This window comes from Apodemus sylvaticus, chromosome 9 (genome assembly GCF_947179515.1).
Source record: "Apodemus sylvaticus chromosome 9, mApoSyl1.1, whole genome shotgun sequence".
NCBI classification, from domain to species: Eukaryota; Metazoa; Chordata; class Mammalia; order Rodentia; family Muridae; genus Apodemus; species Apodemus sylvaticus.
Window position 1 is genome coordinate 27,888,163 of NC_067480.1, and position 15,072 is coordinate 27,903,234.

The 15,072-nt window shown below is 48.0% G+C and overlaps 1 long non-coding RNA gene across 1 annotated transcript; it reads right to left on the minus strand.

Annotated features, from left to right (window-relative positions):
- Positions 1-5,727: 5,727 nt before the first annotated feature.
- On the minus strand, positions 5,728-14,755 carry LOC127692970 (uncharacterized). Its single transcript, XR_007979562.1, has 7 exons — positions 14,686-14,755; positions 14,082-14,224; positions 13,166-13,256; positions 9,407-11,122; positions 9,060-9,135; positions 7,149-7,261; positions 5,728-6,004 (listed from the first exon to the last, which is right to left on the minus strand). It is a non-coding gene; the product is annotated as an uncharacterized LOC127692970 (long non-coding RNA).
- Positions 14,756-15,072: the final 317 nt, after the last annotated feature.

Sequence of the window (15,072 nt, forward strand, 5' to 3'; positions counted from 1 at the left end):
AGGAGTAACAGACTAGGGAGCCCGCTAAAGAACCTGGGAAGGCGTTAGTGCATTTGGAGAGGAGGGCGGGCTGTTACAGGCCCTACAACATCCATCAGGACGTTATAAAAGCACGATTTGTCTCCTACACTGTGGGCAGGGCAGATGGGCGGGAGACGTAACCCTTTGGGTTAATTCGAACACTTTCAGATTGTCCTAGCCCACACATCTTGGAGAAAGGATGCTGATTCATTACCATTCAGATCGTACCCCAAACGTCTGGAAGCACCAACACAGGGGCTGTGAGGTCAGGGCTTTGCCCTCTTCTCAGGGGAAACAACAGTCCCAATCTCCACCCTCAGGCCCCTCACCATCCGTTTGGGTCTGGCGATCCACTAGAGGGACCGTGTGCGCTTGTCTGTCAGCGCGCTGGACGTCCAGGACACCCTGGGGGCGACTGGGACAGAACACTGCTGTGTGCACCTCGACCCCTGGGTTCTCTGAAGAGAAGACGCTGTACAGCAGGTCCCCCAGACGGCGGCGCGACTCGGTCTCTTCATCCGGCCGTGGTTGCACCAGGATCCCGACGAGCGCGGCTGGCGGGCGACGCTCCTGGACCCGTACCTGCTGCAGGAGCAGCTGAAGTCGCGGCAGCTGCGTGTCCAGCGCCGACGCGTGGCACAGCACCAGGAGCAGCTGCTTGCCGGGCTCCGAGCTTAGCTCGGCGATCTCAGCCACCTCCGAGCCGGGCTTCCCTTGTGGAGCCCAAGGTGCCTTGCAATCCAACAAGTCCTTTTCCTTGAGACACGAGAACTGCGACATCTCTGCTCGCCGCTTGGCGGCCGGGGCTTCAGGGTTGTCCGCCAAGCTGTCGCCGGGGCGCTTGAGTCGCCTGACATTGCTGCAAAGGCTTTGACAATCTGTTGTTTGGGTGTCAGGCAGGGTCGTGCAGCTTTCTTCCTGGTTGAAGAACTCTCTTATTAACAGCACCCGACCGCGGCCTGAGATGGACTGACTTGGGGTCTCCGGCTGATCCTCGATCCTTTCCGTCTTTGGGGCCGTTGAGGGCTGCTCCTCAGGCCTCTGTTCCATGTCTGTCCGGCTCCCTTGTCCCAATGGCCTGGGACCTCCGTTAGCCAAAGGAAAGACTGCCTTTCCCCAGAGCATGTCACAATACCCCTCGGCCTTACAGCCTCTTGCCACAAGCAGCTGAAGGCCTTTATGTTGGATGCTGGAATAACATTCTCCCCCCTCCCCTTTCCCTCTCCTCCCCCTCTTAAAAGGCACATTTTTCCAGACCATACCTCTTATACTAAAGCCGCAAAGAAAAAAAAAAAGACATTTTAAAAACAGTGGACCGGATGTGGTCTGCACAGGACACGACCAGAGTCTGGGATTCTGATAGTTGGATAATTTGTTCCTTTTGCTGATTTTCTTTTTAAAATGAGTTTTGTACCGTGGATGGTGGTAGTACACACCTTCAATTCCAACACTCAGAAGGCAGAGGCAGACAGATCTCTCTGTCAGTTTGAGGCCACCCTGGTCTACAGAGTGAGTTCCAGAACAGCCAGGGCTACACAGAGAAACCCCAACTCAAAAAACAAAACAGAAACACACAGAAAAGAGTCTTGACAGTTTCTAAGTTATTGTTTAATATAAAAATAACAAACATGAAGGCAAGCTGTTAGCCAGAAAACCGTGAGCTGAACTCCCACTAAAACCTTCAAAGCCAAGGGAAGTACTGGCAAAGGCAGAAGGGCCCATCTTGGCAGACCCAGACTGGACAGTGATGTCTGTTCCATCCTGTTTTCAGCCTTTGTCCAGAGACTCAGCTACCTCTAGCCAGCCCTGAGGGAGAGGGGAGACAGAGCTTACCACCGGCAGCAAGCAAGAAGTCTTGCTTAGATCTTGACCCCTTTGCTTTCTAATCCAACTTGTGTGAAAATGTCCTAAACTGGGGAGGAGTTTCAGACGCTCCAGATGTGACCTCTGTCCCCTCCACAGCTGTTCATCCGGTCAGCTCCATTCGGAGCTGTCCGAGCTTTCTTGTACAGGAACTGTACAAGGCTGGTCATGGGCACACTCTTCATCAGCCCATGGCACACTGAAGCACGGTGAGGCAGAGAGGTGGCAGGCCTGCCAGACTCTGTGAGGCCTTTGTGAGGTGGACAGATCATCAGAAGAAAGTCAACTGGGCCATAGGGTTCTCAGGCCCTACCTATCCCTTAAGGAGAGAGGGAGACTCTGGCAAGAAGCAACATTAAAGACGTGTCAGCTGGTGTTAAATAATGAATACTGGGCTTCATTAATGGAGTCTTTAAACTCCCTGATTGCATTTAAGTTGATGTAGTTGCGAGATCCAAACACATGGCTTAGAAATGGTTCTTCATTTCCTGTCAGCGATTGGGACCCTTTGCTGTCTTCAACAGGGACTACTCTTTCCTGCCTTCAGGGCTGCTGGTCCAGGGCTCCCTAGCTCCTGGCTAGCAGGAAGATGAGTAAGAAGGGAGAGGAAGTCAGTTTTTTTGGCTCAGTTCTTAGAAAGTGGACGAATCATTTCCATGCATTTTCCCTGGGCAACCGGGGCTGGGAAATAGCCTCCTGGCTGGGCAGACACCGACTCCATCCTTGGTGGTTTTTCTCGATTCCTGGGAGGAGTGAGGAAAAAAAAATCAAAGGACATTTAGGAAGCTCTTCCGTTTCTAAAAATTGCACTAGTGATGTGGGGGTCTTCCTGTGTGCTGGGCGTGGCTGCAGAGATCATCACCCTTTCAAGTTACAATGGCAGAAACAGAAGGCTCAGGCAGGTTAAATAGTCAGTTTACTCAGCAAGAGGTAGGTCTGGGATCTGGATACAGACAGGACGAGCTGAAAATGCCACAGTACTGTGGCTCCTTGAGACAGAAATGGGGCTGACCCCATGTTGCACAGCTTTCTGGAGGTCAATACTGATGAAGGTCGAGGGCACCCGCAGGAGGAGGGGCTATTGGGTGGCAAAGCCTCTTCAGCTTCAGTTTTGAGGACACAGTAAAGGGTCATTTAAAAAAACATAAGAGAATGGGGGGAAAGCTCTTTTACTACATCAAGTTTTATAAAAGTAATGTTTTCTAGGTTTTAGAACGTCAATGAAGCCCTGCTTAGATTAAAAAGTTGAATTAAGACAATTCATAAGCGGAGGAGTGAGAGGCCTTGATTATGTTTGAGACACCTTGCCTGATATTGGGTGGACATCTTGGCATCCCCTATGACATTTAACTTGAGGAAGAATTGTCTTTAACTAATAGCATTTATATGTATGTGTATGCACTGTGTATGCAGTACCCGTGGAATCCAGAAGAGGGCAGTAGATCTCCCAGAGCTAGGGTTATAGTTGGTTGTGAGCTACTACTGAATGTAGTTGGGAATTGAACCTGGGTGTGGCTACCACTGCTAAACCATCTCTCTGGCCCCAAAAAAGGATCTTGATAATAGTCCGATACTGCTGAGTAACGTCATAGCTATTTTTTATTATTTCTGAATTATTTCAGATAATAAAAAATATACCTGGCTATATTAAAAACAAAAAGGCACTCTGGTTTATGTTTTTTTTGGGGGGGAGGGTGGATCAGTAATCTCGGGGATGTCACCTGCTCATATTGTGAGGACACTCTTGCAACCCCATGGAGAGGAAAGAGAATGAAGCCTTCCCTACCAGCACCTGTTAAAGTCACCATCTTGGAAGTGTTCAGCCTTAGTCAAACTTAAATGACTTCGTATATATCTTTGTGACTTTGGAAAGGACATCAACTAGAATCACTGACCTGAGCTGCACTGTCATTTGATTCCCACAGGGTTGAGAAGGCATTGGTTTAGTCCATTAAGTTCTGAGGTAAATGATACATAATAAGACAATTGTCTATTCCTAACCTATACTTTCTGCAGGAGCTCCATTTTACAAACACAGCCTGTCAGAGGTTCTGCCATTGCCACAGTTCTGTGGTAGGCAGTCTGTCAGCCCCACGAGAATGCCCCCTTCTAACCTATGATGAATATGTTAGGTTACCCAAAGAAGGGGATGAAAAGTTACATGTGGTTTTAAAGCAGATTTGTCTTAGTGAAGGTTTCTATTCCTGCACAAACATCATGACCAAGAAGCAAGTCTGGGAGGAAAGGGTTTATTCAACTTACACTTCTACACTGCTGCTCATCACCAAAGGAAGTCAGGACTGGAACTCAAGCAGAAGGGAGGACTCAGAAGCTGATGCAGAGGCCATGGAGGGATGTTCCTTACTGGCTTGCTTCCTCTGCCTTGCTCAGCCTGCTCTCTTACAGAACCCAAGACTACCAGTCCAGGGACAGCACCACCCACAAGGTGCTATGCCCTCCCCCCTTGATCACTCCTTGAGAAAATGCCTTACAGCTGGAACTCATGGAGGCATTTCCTCAAGGGAGGCTCCCTTCTCTGTGATAACTCCAGCTTGGGTCAAGTTGACACACGAAACCAGTCAGTACAATATTCTGAATTTCCCCAGGTGGGTCTATTCTAACCCCAAAGATCCTCAAAAGAGAGGCAGAGGAAATAAATTCAGAACGTTGGCTTTGAAGGTTAGATGGGGGGTGGAAGGACTGGGGTAGCCTTAGAGGTTGGAAAGATAAAGAGATGGCTTCTCCCCAGCTCCTAAAAGGTACAGTAGCTCAGTTAAAGTCAACCACCAGAACCGGAAGATGGCAAGGATGTACTGGTTTAAGCCAGTGGGGTTGTGGTGTATTATACCATGGGAAGATCAAATCATATAACCAGAAAATGGCAGGGCAAGAAACCAAGTTCAGTATGTCTGACCCAAAGTTGTCTTTCTCTCTACAGAGACCCCAACCCCTCACTTTCCCCCTGCCTCTGTCCCTGAACCTCAGCTATGGGAGACTCTTACCTTTTCTGGGGTATAGTTTTCGTCATGAAGTTGTTGAATGCTTGTCATGTACAAGGAATGTGCGCATTTCCTATAAAAATGGGACAGAAATGCTAATGGACATGAGAAGTGTTCTGACTGTGTGGAGGTTGTCATCCAGTGGGAGAAGACAGGCTGGACCCCACAATGGTTGCCATGGTTACTATTACCCTGTGTCACAATCAAAGCTTGACTGAGCAGTTCCAGGCAACACACAAGACAAAAGAACTGACTGGGATTAGATCCACAGTCTGAATCCGGAGGTTGAGGTGTTAGTTTGAGGAAAGTTCTACCTGTGCTTATTTGTGTGACAATCGGTGCGTCCTCAGAAGGGTCACTGTCGAGGAATGAACAGAACAGATTCTTGGGTCTGGGTAAAAGAAGAGCTTGAGAGACTACAGTCATCTTCAGATATCTAAGAGTCCAGGTCATTAAACACTGGGGACAAGGAGAGAGGTTTATGGCAAGCTGTTAAACAGGGAAATTAAGTTGCTGAACAGTTTGCCTTATGAGCACCACCCTTTTGTTTAGTAAAATCCTCCATCAAGAAAGGGAAAACTATGTTAAAGGTATGGAGTACCCAGATTCAGCAAGTGAAAATACAAAAGACACTTAAGACTTGAATTTTAGATCAGTTATAAAATAATTGCCCATGCAATTATCTTTTGTGGTTCTTAAATCCAAATTTAACTGTACACCCTGAATTTTTATCTGGCAAAACTGATATAGAATTTTCTTTGTGTCTCTAAAAAAATAAGTGTATGGTACTTTAATTTTTAGAACTTGTAATATACATAATACAGAAATTGTACATATTTCTTGAGTCACATGAAAACGGAAAAGAGAAAGGACCTCAAGTTCTAAGGAGGAATTAGATGTCCTCTGCCCAGTTAGGGAACCCAAAAGAGACCTCTACCACCAGGAGGCGCTGCATGGCTGCAGGTTAGACGAGCAGAGGCACTGTTGCCAGTTCTTTGATCTAGGTGGCCCTGGGGAGTCCCCAGGGGTGGGACCGGTGCCGGAAGAGTTGTATGCAAACTTGGAACTCTCTTCAAAGTTTGTCCTCGGCCTTCGTCTTCAAAGCCTCAGGACCATTGTCGCTGGAGAAGTGCACAGGATTGGAACTGAGAGATCAGCCCATTGCCGGGGGGTGGGGGGGGATGGGGGGGGTGGGGGGTGGGGGGGGTGGGGGGGGTGGGGGGGGTGGGGGTGGTCCCATTCTCAGGAGGCTCCTCCCCCCGCCCCCACCCCCACCCCGTTTCATTCCTCCTGGGGACCCAGTCCCAGTCCTGGAACCCTGAATTCTCAGCTGACTCCATAGATTGAAGGGACTGCGATTCTTGCCTTCAGGGAAGAGGGGAGGGAGATAAGATAGAAAGGAGAGCTGCAGTGGGTGTGAAAGGAGACATTGTGACTTTCCTATAAAGCTTGAGTTTGTGCCCATACCTTTGGCCTAGTATGTCCTGAGTAAGAGATGTTCAGCGAATTATATATATATATAAAACACAGGGTTTCTCTGTGTAGCCCTGGCTGTCCTGGAACTCACTCTGTAGACCAGGCTGGCTACTTCAAACTCAGAAATCCACCTGCCTCTGCCTCCCAAGTGCTGGTATTAAAGGTGTGCGCCACCACTGCCCAGCTCAGCGAATATTTTTAATTCATCCAACACTTGGAGGCCCCTAGTGAGTTGCTAGGGCTTAGCAGGGAGGCAGTTTAAAAAGCAGGCCAATGTTGCAATCTCCAAAGCTGCTGAATTCTAGATGGAAGGAAGGCAAGGTGTCCACTTCATAACTAGTGTCCACCCTTCTTAGGACAGTGATGCTCGCTGAAGGGAGAGGCCAGCTGCTGGCATGGAGCCCCTTGCCTACCCCCCAGGCACAAACTACAACCCTGGGCTGCTTTGGGAGGGGCCGTGAGGGTTGTGGGAGATGAGGTTGGAGGTGTCTGAGGAGGTGAGAGGTTGTGGGGTGGAGGGAGTATGATATAGATCCAGGAATCCTGGGAATGAAAAAATCCCTGTGGCTGTGAGAACCATTGCCCAGGAAGGAGGAGCCAAGTCTTTGGGACTTTTTAGTCAAGGAAGAGTCTCAGCTTGGAAGACCAGAAAACAGGACAAAGAGGTGATTTAGCTCAGTGTTAAGTTTTCCCCGTAATCCCCTTCGTGGAAAGGGTCTCTGAATGTGGAGGGGTCTCTGAATGAATCCCGTGGAATCGTAAGACTCATCTCCTGTCCCCTTTTCTCACCTGGTGGTGACTTGAACTCAGCACCTGCCCTGCTCCGTGGCCCAAACAGCTCATCTACAAACACGGCATGCTGTGAATTTCTCCCGGCAGTGTAAGGAAGTCAACTACAAAATCTGGGCGTGGAGGAGAAAGATGTCTTAAGCATATTTCTTCTTTGCTATTTCCCATCCATACCTCAAACTACACCTGCCCCGGGTGCAGGAGCCCCACCTGCCACGTGTGGTGGCTGGTTGGTTTTTCTCTGAAACATGGAGGTGCCAGATCCTTTGGTTTACAATTTAAACTTTAAAGGATGACTTGGACCACAGGCATTTTAGTTTCCAGTACGGATTTTTGTGGCTCTCACTCCCTAACTCCTAGGCATCGTGGACAGAACAGGTCGAAATCTGGTATACAAAAGCCATCGCAGGGCCCACTCCGGGATCATTGTGAAAGGATCATTTGCATAAGGCTGGAGCTGGTTGGACAAGCAAAACCAACGCCCGAAGCTGCAGGTTACATGAAAGGCAGACCCTTTGGGTTCTTGGTTAATGAGCAGAGTGCTTTAGAGCAGGGAACGTGGGAACAGCCATTAAAGAGAGGACCATTTGCATAGATGGAGTCCACCAGCCTTTCCCAGAATGCTCTGTGTTTTCTTCAGCGGTGAGAACTTGTGGCAGGGCTGGGTTTCTCAGTGTAGTCCCAGAATGAGTGGTCCTTGCCACAAGACGCCATCACCAAGTCAGAAAGCCAGCAAGCTTAACCGCTGCCTCCCATACTCGATGGTTTGATAACACAGTCTCATGTCCAGATTATAATTCTTAGGAAGGTGGCCTTATTTGGAAACAGGGTCTGCGCAAATATTAAAAAAAAAGCCTTGAGAGGAAATGATTGATAGGATCACCATCCAAAGACATGTGTCCTTCTCAAAGAGGCTCAGAGGAGAGGGACACACAGGAAGAGGGGTAGGCAAAGGCAGAGATTAGAACGGTACAGTTACAAGCCAAGGTCTCTGGAAGCAGTCCGGAAGAGACCGGCTGTCCTCTAGAGCCTCTGAGGGAATGTGGCCCTGCTGACACCTTTGTTTTGAAGTTCTAGTCTTCAAAGATGAAAGTTTTTGTTTTAAGTTACCGAGTTTGTGGTCTTGTGTTGCAGAAGCTGATTCCTGGGGTGTTTGCTCTGTCCTTCCCCCCACCTTTCTTCCATATATGGCCTGGTTCGCCCCTCCTTTGGGGTATCCACCTGGAAGGGAGATTCCATCTCATTGCTACATTTCCCACACATCACATTCCTTGCAGGGAGAATTTCTTAGTGTTGGGGAAACTCAATCAGCGTTTGGAACTAAGGTTCCATTCTCCAGCACAATCCCTGGGATTTCTTTTCCTCGATCAAATATGAATGGCATGAACCACTGTGAACCTTTGCGGGGCTGATCAGACATCTTCGTACTAGCAAATCCCCAGAGAATCGTGCTTGGGTGAATGCGTGCGCCCACAGCCCTGCGTGTTCCCGAGCTTCCCCTCCACACGCATCTTGCTTTCAGGAGAGAGGCCGCAGAGCCCGTCCAATCACAGCTCCTGTCAGAATTGCCCTTCAACAAGGAAGAACTCTGAGTTGAGAGGACTCTGAGATATTTCCCTGAGGAGAGTAGTCATTTCTAGAAGAGGTACAAGACGGGTTCCTTGGGGCTAGAGAGATGGCTCAGTGGTTAAGAGCACTGGCTGTTCTTCTGGAGGTCCTGTGTTCCATTCCCAGCATGCAACTCACAGCGGTCTAAAATTGTGGTCCCATGAAGTCTGTTGCCTTTTTCTTATGTATAGACATACATTCAGACAAAACACCCATATACATACATAAATAAAATTTTAAAAAAGACATCCTGCCACACAGAGCTCTGATGGCCACTAGTTCATGAGCAGTTCACATACTCACAGCAAAGTGTGAGCTGCTCCAGTGTGTGTTCAGTGACCAGTGTGGACATCCTTCTACTCCAATTCTCCTGTGTGTCCTGAAGAAAGCTATCATTATCTGGTCAGTTTTATAAGCTATGTCCCTGAAATTATTCCTCAATAGTTTATCATTCCCAAATCTACCCCATCTATATAGATGTATTTGCACACGCGACCCCCCCCCCCACATGAACAAAAACAACAGTTGGAGATTACTTTCCTATTGTATTTGTTTGGTTTTGCATTGTGTCTTAGGGTTTTACTACTGTGAACAGATACTATGACTAAGGCAACTCTTATAAGGACAACATTTAATTGGAGTTGGCTTACAGGTTCAGAGGTTCAGTCCATTATTGTCAAGGCAAGAACATGACAGCATCCAGGCAGGCATGGCACAGGTGGAGCTGAGAGAGTTCTACATCTTCATCTGAAGGCTGCTAGCAGAATACTGGCTTCCACACAGCTAGGAGGATAGCCCTCACCCACAGTGACACGCCTACTCCAACAGGGCCACACTTACTCCAACAAGGCCACACCTTGTAATAGAACCACTCCCTGGACTGAGCATGTACAAACCATCACACCTTGCTATTATAAAAACACCTGTACTTATTAAAGTTTTATTTATCTCATATTTCTGTAGATTTGAGGGCGCAACACCAGCATGTACTCGGCTCTGGTGAGAGCCCTCCTGCTAGATCACAATATGGCTGACAGCAAGATGCAAGAGGAGACAGTCACTTAGAGAAACTCAGAATCCAAGTTTACTCTCTGGTAACAATTCACTGGTGCATGCCGGGTGGTGGTGGTGCACGCCTTTAATCTGAGAACTTGGGAGGCAGAGGCAGGTAGATCTCAGAGTTTGAGGCCAGCCTGGTCTACAGAGTGAGTTCCAGGACAGCCAGGGCTACACAGAGAAACCCTGTCCCTGAAAAAACAAACAACATCACCCCTACAAAAGACGCCCCCCCCCCCCAAGAACTGAAAATAAATTCGGTCTTGCAGGACTTAACCAGGACCCCTCAAGTCCCTCAAGAACGATATGGAGTCCTTCAATGCCTGACTCTCCCATGCCTGCCATCTTCCATGAGACTCTGCCTGTTAAAGGGTGCATCCCCTCCCAGGACTGCCATGCTGCCGACCAAGCTTCCAGTCTTTGGAGGCTACACAGGAAAATCACATTCAAACCAGGACACTGCACTGCCTGTCACTCAAATGTCAGTTCAGATAGCTCCTCCCACCACCATCTCTGATGGGCCCTCCCTTCCCCTCTCTCATCAATTTTTCTGTGAGAGCAAAGACCACAGTTATTTGCTCTTTGTTGTCTCCCGTGGTTCCAGACTGCCTAGGCATTGCTGGTGCTGCAGGAATACTGGTCAGATAATTGAATAAATAGATGAATGAATGTACTTCTAATTTTTAAAATACAGTGCCTGTGCATATGCATCTGTCCCATAGTGCACACATGGCAGGACTGTTTTGTGGAGTCCGGTCTCTTATGTGAGTTCTAGGATTGAACTCACACCATCGGGCCCACAAAGTGTGTTCCTTTACCCACTTAGCACCTCACCAGCCCTGGATGCTATTTGGAGCCACAGCTGTGTTCTGAAGTATAGGCTTCCTTTGCAGAGCCCAGGGGCCACATAGTAACAGGTATCCCAGACAAGAGCACTGGGCTGGAACCTGCCAGGGCCTTCAGAAATTGTTGTGCTGCAGAGATTCCCCACCAGTGCCCTGGGCATGGGACTCTCTATCTATACTGTCTGCCATGGGTGTCTCCTAAACATGCACAGTGCCCTCGGGGGTCAGTATCCACATGGGTTAGGGATTTTGCCAGGTGCTGAATTGGAGGTAGGGATGGGAAGAGGTTCAAGGAACCCGAAGGGAAGACTTTCTGTTTTCAAGGCGACTTCATAAAGGGGATCAGCCTGTTGTAATTCAGAGAGCCAGTCTCACCACCGTGGTGACAGGAGCCTTGGGTCTGTGACAGCTTTCTCTGTGTGCCTTGCCATTTCCCACGGCACGAGTGCTTTGGGAAATCCAAGCCTGTGGATTTGAAAGAAGAGTACAAGGATTTACTAATCCTGCCATTGTTAACATATTCTCTCTCTCTCTCTTTCCAAATACATCTATTTGCAAGCAAACTGCTGACATCTTGAGACCTCACTTCCAAATAGACCAACATCTCCTAATAAGGCCACTCTGCTACAAAACCACAACGCCACGATCGAAGCCATAGCAGCACACAGCACACCACCTGCATTTGGAGCTCTGCAGATGTCCCCCAGATGTCTTTCATAGGGGGAGCATTTCCCCCTACCCAGCATGCAACCAGAATTCATGTCTAAACATGGCTGTTTAGTCTTTAATCTAGAATAGTTCTTTCCTTGCCTTGTTATCATTACTTCTTGTTTGCTTTTGTGGCATGACCTTTTTGGAAGCATCCGCTCTGACTGTAGACCTGTCATTACTAACATGATTATCAGTGTAGAGTTTGGGGCACGGGTCCCACATCTGTGATTCACTCCCTGCATGTAATTGAGATCAAATGATGGCACATGGGCTGCTGATATGAAGTTGATCACCAAGCCTCTCTCCAGTTTTGTTTGTAATCAGTACTTTGTGGGATCCTCGCATGGCGAAAGCTTTAGTGGGGTACCAGGTTCACCCAGGAACTGATGGATCTTGTCTGGAGAAAATCCTGGCGGCTGCAGAATAGTTATTTTAAAGTTTTTACTTCCCTTATATCTACTACTTGGTTATTTGTTTCTGCAATAATTCCAATAAAAAAAAATAACCGGGGAGTTGGGGAGGTGAGTGAGCAGCTGAGAGCATTTGTGCTCTTGCCGAAGACCTGGGGTTAGCCCCCAACACCCGAGGGGTAGTTCAAAACCATCTGAAACTTCAGATCCGGGGACTCGATGCCTTATCTCGCCTCTGAGTATGCCGGCATGTTGTGTAGTGCCCGGAAGTCCTTGCTCATTTTGACATTCAGATTGTTGCACCTTTGAGCAGCCTGAGGTCAGCTTTTGAATTCATTTGGCAAGATTGCAACTTAAAAAACAGCAGTTCAGGAGCTGGGAAGGTGGATGGGCAGCTAAGAGCATTTACAGCTCCTGCAGAGCACCCGGAGTTAGAGCCCAGGACATTTATCATTGAGTCCTGTCTCACTTTCTCATCAGACATGGCGTTCCAGGCTTGTGACACATTCTTAGCCCCAGACCTGGAATCAGTCACTGTTTCAAGCAGCCCTGACTTCTGAACTAGTGTGCTGTAGAGGACTTGGTGGCGCCTGTGGCCGTGGCTACTGGCTTGTCAGGGCTTCTGTGTCCATCAGTGGATGGAAGTAGGAAATTCTTCTGGCTTGAATCACGAATCCAAACTGGTCTCTCCATCTCAAAGGTAACGTTGTAGGGTTTCTCTTTAACTTTTACTTATTGCTAGAGCCCTTCATCCTTTTCCAGTAAAGAACATATGTGTGTGTTTGTTTTCTATGATATCGTGTGGAGAAGAGTTTCAGAATGATAAGAGCAGTATCAGTAAGTCTACTAAACACCAGATATTCTCAGAACAAACCCGTTGTGTGCAATCAGAGTGCGCCAATTGATTCCTGGCTCTGTGTGGTTGTCAGTTCAACATAATACCAGGCTGGTTTGTGTCTGTTTGCATTACTCTGACCTTTCAAATTTCAATCTTAGATTTTGAATATGCTAAACATACATTTATGTCTGATAGCGTGTGTGTCCATGTGTGTGTGTGTGCGCGTGTGTGTGACTCTGAAGTGAAATTGAGATACAGTACACAAGCCTCACCGCCCCGCCTTCCCCTCCCACTGCCACGGTTTCTCTTTTGTATCTCTGTACTTCTTTTCGTGTAACCGACACACCCACACACTCTGATTTTTCTCTTTTCAATATTTCTTCCTTTGCTTCTTACCCTAAACTTTAGTATCTACTGACAGCCGCCTACTCCCCACTTTCATTCCTTCTAGGGCTAGAGCATCCTTCTGTCACGTGGAACCTTTCTGTGGTCGACTTCTGTGGAATCTAGCCTACTGAAGTAGGGTTTTTTATTTTTCGTGGCGGGTACCTGGGAAGACCGTGTGACATGTCTTGTTGCTGGACCACGAGGAATGCAGAGTTCCTTCTGGATCTTGCACATCCTCCAGATCCTGAGGTTTCTGAGAAAGTACAAGGACAAAGCCCAGAGTGGAGTGAGGTTATCCCGAGGTGGGCCCCTCCTGCCTGCCTCTTAGGGAAACTGGAGCTTTGAGGGTATCTTTCGAGCGAGGGAGTTTGTCTTTGGCAGACTATGAAATGCTGCAATTAGAGAGCTTCAGTCACAGTGCATGCTTTTAGACAGTGTGTGGTGTTTCACACACAATCCCAGAACTTAGAAGGCCGAGGCAGGAGGATCAGAGCTCAGGGCCATCTATGGATATGCAGTGAGACAGTATCTCAAAGAAAACAGTGGGATGCACGGGACTGGAGGCTGCAGTGATGAAGGCTCAGCAGTTAAGAGCGCTCACAGCTTTTGCAGTGAGTTCTGTTCCCAGGACCTCGGGGGTGGCTCACAACCCTCTGTGACACAAATTCTGGAGGATCCGACACCCTGTTCTGATCTCCGAGGGAACCAGGTACACATGTGGTACCCAGACATACAGGCAGGCAAAACATCCATACACATAAACAAATATTAAATATGTATTTTAAAAAGAGAGAGTATATGCTCTTTAAAAACTGAGGCAAAATTCATGCAATATACAATGTACTTTAAAGTGTGCATTCCACAACTTTTGGGACATTCACTAGGTTATGTATGAATTGCCCAAGTAGAAACCTCATTCCTGGTACTTGGTCCCTTCCTGTTTCCCTTCCACAGCCCTGGCAACCATGGAATGTTTCGTGTCTGTGGATCTGCCCATTCCGGATGCTTCCTGCATATAGAGTTGTACAGTACAGAGCCTTCTCGTCCAGATTCATCCATTCTCAGAGCCGCTCAGTACCGATTGCCTTTTTAGAATTAAATATCCATCCTATGGGTTTTCTGCAGCCTGTTTGTTCGTCTTCTGGTCTTGTGAACAGTGCAGTTGATGCTCATATGCAGATCTTCGTTTGAGTGTCCGTTCCTCACTCTTTGAGGGTGTCCCTAGGAATGGGTGACACATTTATTTATTTATTTATTTATTTATTTTGAGAATGCTGGAGAGCGAACCTTGGGCCTTGCACATGGCAAGCATGTGCTCTAATGTGCTTTTCTAGTAGAACTGCTTACTAATCGGCCACATCATTTTACACCACCAGTGTCCAGTGCAGGAGCACGGCAGGCTCTCCACCTGCTCCTTAACATTAGAGATGACGTCTCTCAATGTAGGAGAGGCTTTCCCAGAACTTGGAATCCTCCTGGTTCTGCCTCTCTGGTGTTAGCCTCCCTCCCTCCCTTCCTCCCTCCCTCCTTCCCTCCTCCCCTCCCTCCTTCTTTCCCTCCCTCCCCTTCCCTCCTTCCCTCTGTCCCTCCCTCCCTTCTTTTCTTCTTTCCTTCCTTTTCCCTTTCTTTTCTTTCTCCCTCCCTTCTTTGGATTGCAGCTGTCCTAGTGGTAATGGACTGACCAAAACTTCTTTCGGTACAGGCTGGAGATGTCCCCACTTTTGGCTTCTGAGGCTGCAGTGGAAGTCCTAATCACCTATAAAGGAGATTAGTCTCCCGTTAGTGGTCTACTTAGTTGCTGACTAGAGGGATTTTTAAGTACAGACTGGAATCCTGTTAGAAGCTAAGTGTGGTTTCAGCTGATTGCAGAGTCTCAACACTTCCTAGCTCTCCCCCACTCACAGAGGTGGGAGGATATTGTTGACTGAAGTGAAGGTGTGAAGTAGCTATGGGGACAGGTGACATTTAAGGCCCTTTAAAAAATGCTTAATGTGATCGACATAACCCAGCCCAAGCCTGCGACTCCAGACATTTTGACAGAAGCCACATGAATGAGGACAGCAGCCGTC